The sequence below is a fragment of the Carettochelys insculpta genome, chromosome 6 (genome assembly GCF_033958435.1).
Source record: "Carettochelys insculpta isolate YL-2023 chromosome 6, ASM3395843v1, whole genome shotgun sequence".
Taxonomy (NCBI): Eukaryota; Metazoa; Chordata; order Testudines; family Carettochelyidae; genus Carettochelys; species Carettochelys insculpta.
In genome coordinates this window covers 95,669,522-95,685,870 of record NC_134142.1, presented here as the reverse complement: position 1 = coordinate 95,685,870, position 16,349 = coordinate 95,669,522, and the positions used below count along the sequence as shown (strand labels likewise).

At 50.5% G+C, this 16,349-nt stretch overlaps 1 long non-coding RNA gene across 1 annotated transcript in view; it reads left to right on the top strand.

Annotated features, from left to right (window-relative positions):
• LOC142015460 (uncharacterized) overlaps window positions 1-15,972 on the top strand; it is a 28,122-nt gene extending 12,150 nt beyond the window's left edge. The window contains exons 2-3 of the long non-coding RNA XR_012646156.1: window positions 14,469-14,507; window positions 15,881-15,972. This is a non-coding gene — a long non-coding RNA (uncharacterized LOC142015460). The remainder of the gene's footprint in view (window positions 1-14,468; window positions 14,508-15,880) is intronic.
• Window positions 15,973-16,349: the final 377 nt, after the last annotated feature.

The following is a 16,349-nucleotide window of genomic DNA, read 5'->3' as shown; positions in this document are numbered from 1 at the left end:
GACAAAACCCTGCAGTGTAGGCATAGGCAAAAGGTTTATCACTGTTATTTCATAATTTAGTCATACATCCTCCTCCCTCTTACCCTCCCACTTCCCCCAAGTCACGAGGTTGGCTTATATATTTTCCAGATTGCCTTATGCTCCCTAGCTCAATCCAGGATCTCTTACAAAACACTTGTCAATGTCCACACTATTGTAGTGTTGTGGTGCCATACAGGCTGTTAGAGTTAAGAACATTAGATTGTCCAGTATAGGTGCCTTTCTTGTAAGATATTTTACTCAGCCGTAGTATGTACCTGACAAGCTAACTTGGCCTTTGCAAGGTGGTTTTTGGTGGTTTTTTCCTAAACTGAAAACAGAGTCACTTGCCATAGACTTAATACAGACCACAAGGTGAAAGTGCTGCAGCAAACTCTCAGGTCTGCAGCAGATAACTCCTCTCAAGCTCTCACAGCTCCAAATACAGACCACTGTTTGTGCTGTACATTGATTTCATTGGGTTATAAATATGATCTATACGTCTGTTTCCCTTACATTGTAAGAGCTGGACATGCGCATGGGAGCTACACAGCGAGAATGCCACAGAGTATTCTGCTGTTTGCTTTTCCACCGTTCAAGGGAGCGCAGTTTTGACATAGCACATCCTTAGCAGATGGATGGACTGTAAAGCACTCACATCTCCGCTTTACAGGTGATGGCAGTGTCTTCCCATTCTTATAAAAAAAACCTAAACAATAACATTGCTATTGGTTAAACATGGAGGAAGGCAGGGATTTTCTTCAATTGTGTCTTCTGATCATGCATATTTACTTGCTTTCCATAAGATTTCTATCTTAGTTCTTCATTTTTGTCACCCGAGGTAGGTGGGGCTTAGAATATGCCATTGTCACCTTATACCATTTGTTAACATGCTGAAGAGAAGAAAAAACTTTAGCCAAAAGAAGAAACCAAAATATCAGATAGGCTGATTAGTCAAAACCACTGTTCTATCTATTTTTCCCCCATTTACAAAACCCATGAGTCCAGTTGTACAAATCTCTTTTCATGCTGCTTAGTTCTTACTTCTGTAGTCCCCTTCACTTCAGTTGAACTGTTTAATGTAAGAATGGGCCAAAGTTTACATACAGTGGAGCAAACAGTTCAAAGTTGATACTTCAGACCCACAACAGGTAAATTTAAAGTGTCAGCTAATGACAATTGACCAAAAATCTCTCTCCTGCTATCTCCAGCTTAAAGCCAGCAGGCATACAGCTTTCCTTCAGGTACCACTGACAGATAAGCAGAGATGATACCTGCAGGTAACAGTGATTCTGGGGCCAATAAGTCACTTGTCTGAGTGGCTGTCTTCCAAGGAATCTATCAGCACGCTGAGGATTAAAAGTGAAACTTTTGGCTAAACTTTGCAGTGATGGTCACTAGCTATTTTGGCTGTTCCTTTCACTAGCTGTTCTAAGACATTTTAGTTGTGCAGAGTATATGGACATGGAAAAAATTTTTAAAAAGGACTTTGGAAATAAGAAAACAAAAGAATTTATTTGCACTGTCTTTGGTGTTTGTATACAGTCATACTAATGCTTATTGGGCAGAAACCCAATGGTAATGCATTGACAGCGACAAAAAGTAGTGATATCCGCAAGCAGGAAAGCAAACACAGTAAGATTTTCAGGGGAAGGGTGTTTGATTTTCTTTGGTTCTTTTTTGCCTCAAATTCTTTAAGAAAAATCCAGAAAAAGTTTGTCTTGACGGCTCTGTGCCAGCTACTTCTGGTTTATAGCACCTGCTTTCTGGCCTTTTGTATGCTGTGCTGCTGATTCCTCAAAGTGCAGTACTGAGCCAGATCCACTCAGGTTTATATACCTGCTTCAGTAAAGCAGGGTGTAGAGTCCCTCACCATGGAAAATCCAGTAAGTGCAATAGTATGGCAGCAGAAGATGGCTGCTATTTCCTTTCTCCTTTTGAGGGAGGTGGGGAATGCTTGAAATCCTGTTGCCCCTAAAACATGATTTTTGTCCCATGATGGTAGAATACTCTTATTCAGCAAAACAAAAAAACAGTCCAGTAGCACTTTAAAGACGAACAAAATAATTTATTCGGTGGTGAGCTTTTGTGGGATAGACCCACTTCTTCAGACAATAGCCATACCAGAACAGACTCTGAAGAAGTGGGTCTATTCCACGAAAGTTCACCCCCTAATAAATTGTTTTGTTCATCTTTAAAGTGCTACTGAGCTGCTTTTTTTTGTTTTGATAGTATATAAACTAACATTGCTATCTCTCTGTTCTTATTCAGCAAGTCCCTTGTGCACCACTCAGTGGAAGGGCTCCTGTCCAGTCCCCAGATAAAGTTGCTGTTGTTGATTTAATCTTATCAGTGTGCTATGTTCAGCCTCACTATCTTTGAATTTTTCATTGGTCAAATTAAAAACCCCAAGCTAAAAAAAGCATTCAGATGTTGTCCCTAACCCTTCTTCTGACTCTTAGTAAAGTTGCTAATATGTAGTGGTCACACCGTTTGGCCCTATGAGGCTTGTCTAACCCTACTTTCTTCTTCGAGTGTCCCCGTGGGTGCTCCACAATAGGTGACAGGCTTGCCCGGTGCCGCAGATCGGATCTTCCAAGCAGTTTCTGCCGGACCGCGCATGCGCCGGCGCGCGCCGCTCCCTTGCGCGCTCCTGGCCATGTGCGCGATCCGGTCCCCGCCAGTTCCTCTTAACCGCCGTCGGCTGCAGACGGAATCCGACTAGGCTAAGGCCAAATAGCGTATTCAACGACTTTATCTGTTTTTTCTTTGAAGTTTTTCAGTTACTTAGGCTACTATAAGTTAGCCGGTTGTTATTTTGTAAAAAAAAAAAAAAAACAACAACAACAAACAAGCTACGAGAGGGACAGCTCAGCCCAGTCACAGTAACAAGCGCCGGAGGCCAGGAGCTAGGGCCATCAGCCCTCCTGCTGAGGCAGGCCATCGGACGGGGAAAACAGCACAAAGAAGGTGCTAAGTACCCACTTAAAAACTCAAAGACTCACCAACAATGTCCTCTTCAGGCTTTAAAAACTGTGAGTCCTGCCGAGAGGCGATGCCAGTGTCCGATGGGCACAGTCTATGCATAAGGTGCCTGGGGGAGTCCCATGTGGCACAGAAATGCGCCTTCTGTGCTAAATTAACAACCAGAGCACGGAGGGACAGGGAGATGCGGATCAAAATGCTGCTTCTTGACAAGGCCCTCCAGCCAGACGTGCCGGAGCGGCTGCAGCAGGAGGGACCCTCCGGGGCCCTTAAAAGGAAAGCTGCCTCCCTCACTCCATCAGCGCAAAAACGGAGGAAAGTTTCTCCGGCCCGATCCCTGCTGGCAGCAACAGTGAGCGGGACGGGAGGAGCAAGCAGCCCCCAGCCGCAGAAACAGCTGATCGGCGGCGGCACGGAGAGCCACGTGGAAACGGCTCAGCCTCTGATAATCAGCCAGCCGCCCCGCACCGCAGGCAGGGCGGCGGCTAAGCAAACGCCGGTACCGGCGGCACCGCAGACAGCGGCACCGACCCCCAGGGAACTGGCGGTGCAGGGTGCGCAGGCACGTAGCCTGCAGGCGCAGAAGGACACCGCACGTGCGGCACCGCCTTCGAGCGTGCCTAGCACGGTGCCGACGGGGCCGGGATCCCCCGCCCGTCAGGGGGCGGAGTTACCTCCTCCAGGGAGGGGGAAGGCTGCTCACAAGAGGAGGCACTGCAGCTCCTCTCCGGACAGGGCTGTGGAGCTGCTTTCTCACAGCCCTCCGCTTATGTTGCAGACTCCAACCAGAAGGCAGGGGTCCCCCCTAGCCTACCCAGAGCCGCCTTCTCCATTTTTACAACCAGCCTCACCATGGCTGGCACCACCTTCACCCTTCCTGGGATTTGAACCGCTGGACTATTATGCGAAATCGCTGTCTCCAGTGTCTCGACGATCTCCCTCCCCCAGACGCAGAGGGTACGCACCAAGGGAATGGTCAAGGTCACCTTCCCAGGAACAGTGCCTATACTGCCATGGTCGCCCCTACCACGTGGGGCACGGACACCATCGGCAATCTACTAGGGAAAGATCCCCACACACTACCTCGTACCCCCGAGGGCAATCGCGATCGGGGACAGAGACTCAAGCATCTCAGGGGGGACTGGTCATGGAACCCCGAGATTTTCCCTCGCAAACCTCTAGCGAGAGGGTGTACCATCACCAGCAGGAACCGGAAGGGTCCAGAGAGACGTACCCCAGCGGTTCCTCGCTCTCCTCCCCGGACGAGGCCACGGCCCTGGGGGACGTCCATCCTATGGACGATCTCAAACAGTTTCAGGAGCTGTTTAAGAGGGTGGCCTTCACTCAAGGCATCCAGACAGCAGAGGTGCAAGAGAAACACCATAAGTTCCTCAAAAATTTGAGACCTCCGGCCTCCTCCAGAGTAGCAATACCGCTTGATGAAGCAATCTTAGAGTCCGCCACTACCATATGGCAGACCCCTGCAACTATTCCGCCTGTCCAAAAGAGAGCGGATAAGAAATACTTCGTGCCGGCGAAGGGCATGGAGTTCCTGTTTAGCCACCCACAGCCAAACTCCTTGGTGGTGGAGTCCTCGCAACAAAGATCAAAAACATCTCAATTTAAAACAGGGGGAACGGACAAAGATGCCAAGAAGCTAGAGCTGTTCGGCAGAAAGGTCTACTCCTCCTCTACTTTAACGTTGCGAATGGCAAATTACGCAGCGCACTTGGCGAACCATAATTTTGACAACTATTCTAGGTTAACCTCCCTCATGGACTCGCTTCCAGAGGACAAAAAGCTGGTCCTCAAGGCCATAGTGCAAGAAGGCTACGCGGCTGCGAGGATGGGAGTTCAGATTGCTTTGGACGTTGCGGACACAGCAGCACGTTCCACAGCAACTGCAGTGGTGATGCGACGGGAGTCCTGGCTCCAGACCTCGGGTATACCGAGAGATCTGCAGGCAAAGATAGTTGACCTTCCCTTCGACTCGCAGAAGCTGTTTGCTGAATCAACTGACTCGGTCCTTCATTCCAGTAAAGATTCAAGAGCCACACTCAGGACCCTGGGGATTTACACCCCTCCATACACAAAGAAAAGGTACTACCCTCAGCAAAGGCGGTACCAGTACCAGCAACAGCGCCCCCAGTATCACAGGGGTTACGAGCAAGGGCGGCATCAGCAGCACCAGCAGTACAGAACTCCCAGGCGACGCTCACAACAGGGCCGTGCGTCCTCGGGGCGGGGCCAAAGGCCACAAGTTTGACATACAGATCCAGGGCTGCGCCATCACTACCATCGCACAAGGTCATCCGAAGCGGCTATTTCACCATTGCCTCCGACCATTCTACGACCAGTGGCAAAGGATCACCACAGACAAATGGGTGCTGGAGATCATAGCCACGGGGTACGCCATCCCCTTCCAGTCGCTCCCACCATCGCGACCTCCGCCCAAGCCCCACCTCCAGGAGGCCTCCCATGTAGCCAGGCTCAGGAAGGAGGTGGCCCATCTCGTGCTCATAGGGGCGGTGGAAAGGGTGCCGGAGCAACTGCAAGGAAAAGGGTTTTACTCCCGGTATTTCCTAACGGAGAAAAAGACAGGAGGCTGGAGGCCCATCTTAGACCTTCGCGGCCTCAACAGGTATCTGCGCAAACAACGTTTTCGGATGATCACGATTGCCTCCATCCTTACAGCACTGGAAGATGGAGATTGGTTCGCAGCCCTCGATTTACAAGACGCGTACTTCCACATAACCATCCATCCGGCTCACCGGCGATTTCTCTGGTTCATGGTAGGCAACGAACACTTCCAATACAAAGTCCTACCGTTTGGCCTCTCCTCGGCCCCCAGAGTCTTCACCAAGACCTTGGCAGTGGTGTCAGCCTACCTGCACAGACAGGGGGTATTTATTTTCCCGTATCTGGACGACTGCCTGCTCAAAGGGGCCTCGAAGGGGGAGGTTCTCCGCATGATACGCGTCACAGCAAACACGTTCTCCTCACTTGGCCTGGTTATCAATCTGGCAAAATCAAAAATAGACCCCACACAGGACATAGAGTTCATAGGGGCTCGCATAAACTCGATCACGGCGAGAGTATACCTACCAGAGGCTCGCTTTCGAGCCATCGGTTCCCTCGTGCAAGTCATCACCTTCAGCCCTACGGTGCCGGTCTTGACGTGCTTGCAGCTGCTGGGCCACATGGCAGCGGCGACGTTTGTGGTACAAAACGCCAGGTTGCACATGCGCAGCATGCAGCACTGGCTGGCCAGTGTATACGAACCGGCGGTACACACCGTTCACAGGGCGGTGTCGCCCACACCCGGGGTGCGCAAATCCCTGCAATGGTGGGTAAACCCCAGGAACTTGCTAACAGGGGTACCCTTCCATCAGCCGCAAATCTCGGTTTTCCTCACCACAGATGCCTCCCTCATAGGGTGGGGAGCGCACATGGGCGAAGAGGTGACTCAAGGACTGTGGTCACCCACGGAACAGTCACTACACATCAATGTACTGGAGCTCAGAGCAGTGTTCAACGCCTGCAAACACTTTCGAGACCACGTACAAGGCAAAGTCGTCGGGATCAGTACAGACAATACCTCCACCATGTTTTATATAAACAGGCAAGGAGGAGCTCGATCCCGTGCCTTATGCGCGGAAGCAATCCGCTTATGGAACTGGTGCATCGCCCACGATATAATCTTGAAAGCCTCATACTTGCCGGGTGCGCACAACGTGAAGGCAGACCAGCTGAGCAGGCATTTTGCGCTCACACACAAGTGGCAGATTCGTCCTGATCTGCTACGGCCGATTTTCCACGCATGGGGGTTTCCCCAAATAGATCTGTTTGCCACTCAGCACAACAAGCAGTGCCCACGGTTCTGCTCCAGAGCAGGACTGGGCTGGGGGTCCCTGGGGGATGCGTTCGCGATCCAGTGGGGGGGCCCCCTGCTTTACGCGTTTCCTCCCACAGTGCTGATCCACAAAGTTTTGCAAAAAGCCAGGAGGGAAAGGGCCCGGATGATCCTGATAGTCCCAACGTGGGATCGCCAACAATGGTTCCCCCTACTCCTGCGCATGTCGGACCGTCCACCGATGCCTCTTCCGGTGGCGCCGGATCTGCTCACGCAAGCCCAGGGGTCCATAGTGCATCCGCACCCCCCAAAGCCTGCGACTGCAAGCGTGGCTAATCCATGGCTCAGCTCCCTAGAGAGCACATGCGCAGTGGAAGTAGAGCAAGTCCTAGAAAGTAGCAGGAGGACTTCCACTAGGAAGACCTACAAACAAAAATGGACTCGCTTCACGGCCTGGTGTTCTACCAAACAACTGGCCCCCCTTTCGGTGCCTATACCTACAATTCTAGAGTATTTACTGGACCTCAAGAGAGGAGGACTCTCGCTATCCTCGTTAAAGGTCCACCTTGCCGCCATCTCGGCATTCAGACATGAGGAGGAAGGGCACACGGTGTTCGCCCACCCTATGGTTACCAGGTTCCTCAAAGGGTTGGTAAACCTCTACCCCCCTCGGAAACCGATTCCACCTTCGTGGAACTTGGACCTGGTGCTTACCACACTCATGGGACCACCGTTCGAGCCCTTGGCCACGGTTCCCCTCCGCCTCCTTACAATAAAGACGACCTTTCTTCTTGCAATTACGTCAGCTCGCAGGGTGAGCGAGCTCACGGCAGTCATGGCAACGCCACCCTGCACTGTTTTTTCCAAGGAGGCGGTAACCATACGGCTGCATCCAGCCTTTGTTCCCAAAGTTTCCTCCGAGTTTCACATCAACGAACCTATTGTTCTACCCTCGTTTTATCCAAAGCCTCATAACTCCAACGAAGAGGCGCGCCTACACCTCCTGGACGTGAGGAGGGCGCTAGCCTTCTACGTAGACAGGACCAAGTCCTTCCGGAAGACGGATAGACTCCTAGTCTCCCTCGCTCCCAAATCGAAAGGAGAAGGTCTCTCATCGCAGAGAATCTCAAAGCACATTGTATCCTGCATAAAAATGTGCTACGAGCTCAAAAAGACTCCTTTATCGGCCACTCCCAGGGCTCATTCCACCAGGGCGGTGGCAGCATCAACAGCCTTTTTCAAGGGCATTGCGTTAAAAGACATTTGCAGAGCGGCGACCTGGTCATCCTACGACACCTTCGCCAAACATTACGCCCTTCACAGGGTATTCCAAGAGGATACCCGTCTCTCTGCAGCGGTCCTCTCGGGGACAAGCTGCACATAATCCGATTACCCACCTCCTATCTTGGGTTACTGCTGGGTAGTCACCTATTGTGGAGCACCCACGGGGACACTCGAAGAAGAAAGAGAAGTTACTCACCGTAGTAATGGTGGTTCTTCGAGATGTGTCCCCGTGGGTGCTCCACTACCCGCCCATCCTCCCCGCTTCGGATCTCTGTTAGTGTTTTGCAGGGGCACCCGAGGCGGTTGGTCGAGGAACTGGCGGGGACCGGATCGCGCACATGGCCAGGAGCGCGCAAGGGAGCGGCGCGCGCCGGCGCATGCGCGGTCCGGCAGAAACTGCTTGGAAGATCCGATCTGCGGCGCCGGGCAAGCCCGTCACCTATTGTGGAGCACCCACGGGGACACATCTCGAAGAACCACCGTTACTACGGTGAGTAACTTCTCTTTCTGAGGATCACCCAAATGCAAAGCATAAATTTAGTACAATCCGGCCATAATTAGAGTAGGTTTGTTTGAATATTTCTGAGAGGCAGGCTCCCTGATGCCTGGAATTGATAAAGAAGATGAGCAGAGCTTTTCTACCTGTGTTCTGTAAGGTAGGGCATGACAAAGGGAATGGCATGTTTAGTTGGCTTTTACTGACCCTAACCATTATTCAATAGCTAACTTATGTCAGGATATTTTTGCTGTTGGAAAATTATCCTATTTTTTCCTTCAATATAATCTGAAAAGCTCGTTCATCACTCAATTACAGCTAGTAGCTTGTTTGATATTTTGATAGTACAGTGTGAAATGTACATTTATCCCTAAGGAACGGAACTGCAATTCGTTTCCACCTTACATCTCTCCCTTTTGTCAGACTATGCTAATTTCACAGTTTGATTTTTTTAAAAATTAATCTGAAAACCATACCTTCCAACCAGCAGCAGTTGATGATGCTCCCTATGTGTCAGAAATTGCTACTGATATTTCAATTTTGCTTTATTTTTCCCCTTCTTTGATAGTATCTTAGGGAATTTATACTTGAATAAAAAACAAATAGTGCATGTCAGAGTAAGCATCAAGGAATGCTGGGTTTTTTTCCCAATTACAACTTTATTTCAAATAGGATAATGCACTTGAACTATCATTACTAGAAGTACAAAGCCAAGGTTATGATAAGAAATGGTTACCCTTTCACTTAAGTCCTGTCTTGCTACATAAAATATTCCTGCAGGGCAAATTACTAGGCTGGTAACTTCAATACTCATCTCCAGAAACAACCAAATGTTTGGTATGACGAGTAGAAGTACTGATTTGTGTCTAAAAGACCATATTTAGAGAAGATGAAAGACTGCAGATGAGCTTAGGTTATTGCTCTGATTATTAATGTGCTAAATTAGCTATAAGATGTAGTATTAATTAACACTATATTAGTTATTTTACTGCCACTAATGTAGCAAGCTTTGAAATATGTCATTTAAGTTGCTGACATGTTTTTCTATCTATTGAGCTGTATTTTGATTTCTCGTGTGCCCCGAGGAAGCATCCGCAGCAAAATACTGAGGGAAAAACTTACCTCTATTATATATTCCCCACAGCTTACCTACAATAGTTTATTTTGTATGCTTAGCCAAATATTATTAAATTAGATGCTAGTCAAGAGTAGCAGTAAAAGAAGGTTGTCTCAACATTGAAAGTGACTCAACATGGCAGCCTAGCTGAAAAAACAGAATAATATGTCACTAACTGGAAAATGGACATGCTTCTGTACAGTCAACATGAGTCTGATCTCAGCTACTGCACATTGGCAACGCAGGTAATTCTACTGAAGCCACAGCTACTCCAGGTTTACGTTAGCATGACTGAGATCAGATTTTGGCTCAGTGGGTCTAGACTAGAAAAAAGTGGATTTCAGAAAAGGAAGAATTTCTCTCCCCAGCCTCTAGAATCATCACTGAGTCAAGTTTCCAAAACTTTAGATTGCCTTTCCTAGTGCTGCTATTAGGATTTGTGGAGAGTAGTGTGACATAAATATGTACTGCACGTTATGAGGGTATATTAGGGGAGGTGGTCAAGCTGGCTGTCCCTCACTAAAAGAAGGGAAGTTTAGTCCACTGAGGAAGACAGGCATGCAAAACCACTACTGCCAGGTCATAGGTAGTTTGGAGGCCTTTGTCAGTGGGAGCTGATTTTCTGTGTAGGAGAAATGGGTTGTGGGAGATGAAGATACAGCGTTAAGAGGGTTAAGCAGGGTTTGGATGCTGTGCAGGCAGAGGCATAGTTAGGAGTACTGTCATTAAAGAAATACTACCATAACCCATGTTAGCACTGTCTTCCTTAACTCTCCTTCACTCACTGGCTGGGTTTCCTTATTGCTTCTCATATCATAGGACGTGCACTGTCAGTCTGATAAGTCCTCATCTGTCACATGGTGCTGATTGTCTTCTGGGATGTAATCAAGATGTCCTTTCTTCTGACCAGTTGGACCTCTGCAAATACTGCATCTTCTGAGGGATGATGGGCCTCAGGGCAGGGTTCCAAACATCATGAGTGCTAGTGCAGCTCCACGTGCATAGTCGGGTTTGGCTTGCTATTTTTCCCCTGTTGAAGATTTAGAAGAAACCCTGGCTCCCATAATCTTCCAAGTGTCTTCTGATTGTGTGTTAGAGAAATAAGTCATATCTGGGTGGTTCTTAAAATTCCTCCACCAAGTATGTTAAGAAAACCTCACTAGAATTTAAGTGTAAGTCCAAGCTGGTAAGTTCAGATGCAGGTCTTCATCTTAACCTTCCTAGAGTGCACAATTATTGAAATTCTTCCTTTTGCTTTGGGTTTATAAAGAAGGCTGTAACAGTGCTTGAATAGAGCATGACTCAAATTCCAGTGTCCCTTTTCTAATCTGCTTTATTGATGTTCATAAGATAAAAAACAATCCTCACAATTTATTTGTATTGTGGGAGCACCTAGAGGCACCACTGAAAGTAGGTGCTGTACAAACATAGGGTAAAAAACACTCCTTGCCCTAGTGCTCTTACAGTCTAATTCAAAGCTCAGTTTTCTCCTGCCTCTTCATCTAAATTGGGCTTATGGGAAGCTGGCAAAAGTGTGGGCCAAACATTAAAAATGGAGAGCATTATGAAGTATAAATCAGACTTTTTTAGTACACTTAGCAAAATGGGTAGAGATTTTAACCTGACTCCGCCTCTGTGTTTTACGTGCAAATTTTAAGTTTTATGAGCACACGAGCATCAGTCACACATACGGTCAATATGTATAAGACGATAATGACTAGTGTTGGCATATACCAAAAAAGCCCACACTACCTTAAAATAAGAGGCAGCCGAAGAGCTCAAAATGTTGCTGCATGCATACAACGTAAGGACAAGACTCCCCGTTGGGAAATAATGATTGCCAAGGGACCAAGGCATGGAAAGAGAGCTACTGTGTTGGAGAACTTCCATCCCCTTTCCCTTGGAAGAAGTCCTTATCCTGCTAATTGGATGGATTAAATTTTAAATAAAGTTAAAATGTCTCTTTTACTCTTGTTGTTGGAATCTTTTGACCATCCTGAGTCACAGAAAAATTTCAGGATTGACCTGAAGTACACAGGACCCATTTTCTATTAAAGTGTATTAATTCCAGGGTCTGTGCAATTAGTGAAAAGTCAATTCCCATTACTAGTTAACACTATTGAGTATCTGCTTTCTTTAATAAAAAGCTATGTCCAGTATAAAGAGTGTAAATCAATAAGCAGCTACATTTAAATCTATTTTGCCTTTTGCTAAAATGCAGAGATGCACTTTCCTCTCAAAGCCTAAAATGTCTGCCAAAAATGCTTCTGAATAATGTTCTAGTTTAGTTTACTCATTTCTAAAAGCTTTTTGGCAAAGCTGCCAATTTTTGGTAAAAAGTGTGTGTTAATTTAGTGCCCATCAAAAGTGCTAGAATGGCTGAAATCTCGCAAAGAACCAAATTCTATACTTATTTAAAAAAGGACAATAAAAGCTGAGGCATTGGAAATGCAGACTTGTATCATCAACCGTGGCCTGAATTGTCCATACCAGTTCAATTCTTCTTGTCTCTGATAAGACTGCTTACATGTTTGTTAATTAATTAGCGCTAATTGTAAGTTTATGATGGGGACAGTTTCTAGGAAGAGGATAAAGGACCTTTTACAAAAACCATTAAAATCAATAGGAGTCTTTCCCCTTAATATTTATGTTTTTTGTATCAAAGTACACATTGGTGCATAGTGACAAGGGTTGGAATTGAATTAGCTGATCTAGTGGGTGACCTTTGTTTTATTTTAATAGATATTCCTCCTCATAACTGAACTGGAAACTATGATGTATTATATTGGAGCTGTAATATAAACTGGATGCAAGCCATTATCTTTTGTTGTCATGCTCACAAATTTTCATGAGATAAATTCCAAGGGTGAGAGAGAAATGTATGTGATTTTACAAGTATTTTCTTTCTAGTATTGAACAGTAGGCTGCAAATCTCTACTCAGTGGGAGCCATATGTCAATATCCATTTAACTGAATTTGATATCCAGTTGAAAACATAGTCTGTGCCAGTAACTTTCCACCAGTAAGCTCTGGTCTGGAAATTTATGCAATATTTCAAACTAGGCTTATGTCAGATGATGCCCCCGGGGGCTGGAAAGGAATCACAATACTCCTGGGGGCTGCAGTTATTTTCCAGGAGCAAAATCCCATCCCAAGCTATGCTGCAGAATAGCATTCATGGGAATGAGGCCTGTCTGAGACTTCTTATGGACTGAGACCCAGTAGGGGACTCCTCACCAGGGTTGCATGTAAGCCGAGGGTTTGGCCAGCCACCCAGGAGCTGCCTATGTGATAGCAGCATGCCCCCCAGCTAGCATCATGTTTCTATTGTTGGTGCAATAGAGCGAAAGAGTGAGTTCTTTCGAAACAACCCGCAGAGCATCTACACACACAGCACTCTTTTGAAATTAACTTCGAAAGAATTCCTCCATTCTTTCAAAGTTGGTCCTCCCTTCCCAGGATGGGAAGAGCGCCCTCCTTCATAAGATTATTTCAAAAGAGCGTATGTGTAGACACTCCGCGGCCCACTCTTTTGAAAGAGCAGGTCCTCCATGGCTGTGATCACTTGGCAGGTGGCAGCACCACTCCCAGCACAAGCGGAGCTCTATGGCTCCAGCCTCCGGCCGCATTTCAGGATGCAGGCTCCCAGAAGCCCTCAGGCAGGAAGCTGAGAGTCTGAAGGCAGCAGGGAGCACACGATGCTGCACAGCCACTCCGTCACAATGCTCCAGCCAGCCTGAGCCCTCCTCGGCACCATGGCCAGTGCCCCCGACCCCTGCCCACCCAAGGAGCCTCCCCCAAAGAAACCGGGGAACCATCCCCCCAACCACTGAGCTCCTTCCTGGACCGACGCTGAGGTATGGGACCTCCTTGCCCTCTGGGTAGATGAAGACATCCTGCACCAGACGGGGGTCCGGCGCAGGAACGTGGCGGCGTTCCAGGGCCTCGCCACAGGCCTCGCTGGCTGGGGTCACCCCACCCGGACCCCGGACCAGGTGAGGTCTAAGGTGAAGGAGCTATGCCAGGGATACTGTAGGGCCCAGGACATGGCCAGGCGGTCAGGGACAGTGCCAACCAGCTGCCCCTACTATAAAGACCTGGACCGCCTCCTTGGGCCCAAGGAGACGGGACACCTGGCCGTGCTGCTGGACACAATGGTCCTGGCCTCGGAGCAGGAGATGGGGACAGAGGAGAACCATTCTGGATCCGTTCTCAGCACCAGGCACCTATGGAGGCTGGGCACCACCTCTGATGATGAGGTCTCAAGCGAGGGGGCCCTTGTCATCGACATCCCATCCGGGCCGTCCAGCCGGGCCCCATCCATCCACACCTCACCCGACTTCCTGGAGGGACCCACAGATAGGTGGCCCACACACCAGCCACCCCGGGACTGAGGAGGGGGCATCCGGTCTCCCCCAGGGTTGCTGTAGCCCCCCTCATGTGCCTGCCACACTGTGGACTCCAGACAGATGCGTTTCCCGGGCCTGGACAGGGGGGCCGACTCACGGCGCTCAGCACCACATGGGTGGCACAGCACCACAGACCGGTGGCTGTGGAGGGACTGGGGAGGGGCAGCATGGGGCAGCCTGTGCCCTTGGCACCCATGCAGGGAACCCCGGGACATGGGCATCACAGGGCCCCCAGATTGGCGGGGGGGCAAGGTTCAGTGCTTGGGACTTATGCCCCGCCCCCACTCTCCCCTTTTGTCTCCACAGCTCCCATAGCCAGCGGCTGGACCAGCCCCACCTCCAAGGGTGAGGGGGAGCTACCTGGATCCCGCGCTGTCCCTGCAAGTGCCCACTGCAGGGCTTCCGCCAGCACCACCGTGGTGGGGAGGAGGATACAGGGGAGGCTGCCCCCACCGCAGCACTGCGGGACCTTTCCAGTGTGCTGTGGGAGTGGCTGGAGATGGAGCGACAGGCCTGGGACCAGGTGGCAGCCAACGCTGATGCCCTGACCGAGGCCATAGCCGGCCACCCAGCCCCAACCACTGCCCCATCGCCACCCACTCCTGCAGCTGCCCCTCCCATTCCCACCTCACCACCCCCCACCTCACCCACTCCTACCTCCCCTGTTCCCCGCTCAGCCTCCCCACTTCCAACCTCCCCCCACTCCCTGGTCCGCCCTCCAACCCCACCACCCGCAGTGAACCACCTCCCCGCAAATGCCCGACCTTGCTGCCCCGATCCCGACCCACCTGCCCCAGGCCGACCTTGTCCAGCTGGCCCACATGCTGCTGGTGAGGACCAGCCAAGGGGAGGCCACAGCTCCCGCCATCCACTCCCCCCATGCCAACTCCGCACAGCCCACAGAGGCCTCACCCCAGGTGCGCCCCTACCTGCCTGTGGCACCAGCACCAGCCCCAGCCTGGCCCCAATGGGGTCCCTGGACACGGGGGGAATGGGCAGGGTGTGGGCAACAAGGATCATGCCTGTTGAGCCCCCTGGAGCACTAGGCTGCCCCCCTCCTGGGAGCCCGCCTGGGGCCTCTCCACCCCTGTAAATGGTTACCCCCTACCCCATCATCCATTCCGCTCCTCTGTAAATATTAATCAAGAAGTCTTGGCTTTGTTATTTATATAAAACATTTATTTTTGTGTTCTACCCCATGTCCCCTATACATGTGTGGTAGTGGGGGTGTGTGCAGTGTGGTGGTGTGTGTGCATGCATGTGGGTGCACGTGTGCAGGATGATGGTGTGTGGGTGCAGGCTGGGTGGGGGGGGCTCACCATGCGCCCCAATCAAAGGCCTGGTGCAGGGCCTCCTGGATCCACACCCTATTCTGCTGAGCCGGGCAGCAGGGGCCTGCTCGTACCTGTGCCCCAGCTGGGTGGCCTACCACTGCATGTAGGGCTCATTCTTGGCCTCAACAAGGTTATGCAGGGTGCAGCAGGCCCCGACCGCTGCTGGGACATTGGCCAGGCCCACCTCCAGCCTCATGTGGAGGCACCTGAAGCACCCTTTGAGGCGGTTGAACGCCCACTCCACAGCATTGCGGGCCCAGTTCAGCTGCTCATTAAAACGGTCCTAGCTGGGCTGGATGTGCCCCGTGTACGGCCTCATGAGCCAGGGCTGCAGGAGGTAGGCTGCATCCGCCACAATACATGGTGGCATTGTGTCCCTGACAGGCAGCTCCCAGGAAGGTCCCCTCGGCCATGCTGCGTCCCAGTCCCGAGTTCCTGAAAACCCTGGTGCCATGGGAGTGGCCGGACCAGCCCATGCAGATGTCCTGGAACTGACCGTTGGCATCGATGAGTGCTTGCAGGACCATGGAGTGATAGCCCTTTCGGTTCACATAGGCCCCGCAACTGTGCTCCGGGGCCCTAATGGCAATGTGGGTGCCGTCCACGGCCCCGAAGCAGTTGGGGAAGCCCAGCTCCTGGAAGCCCTGCATGGAGCCATCCAGGTCGCTGACACGGATTAGCTGCCACAGGAGCACCTTGTTGATGGCACAGATGACCTGCGGGGTGGTGAGGGGGCGCGCTCATGAGTGTGGCCTCGGCTGCATCCTGCACACCCACCCCCTACCACTCCCCACCCTTGTCCCCGGCGGGGGATGCCCCCTGCTGCCCACCTGCAGTGTGTGTGTGACCCGGC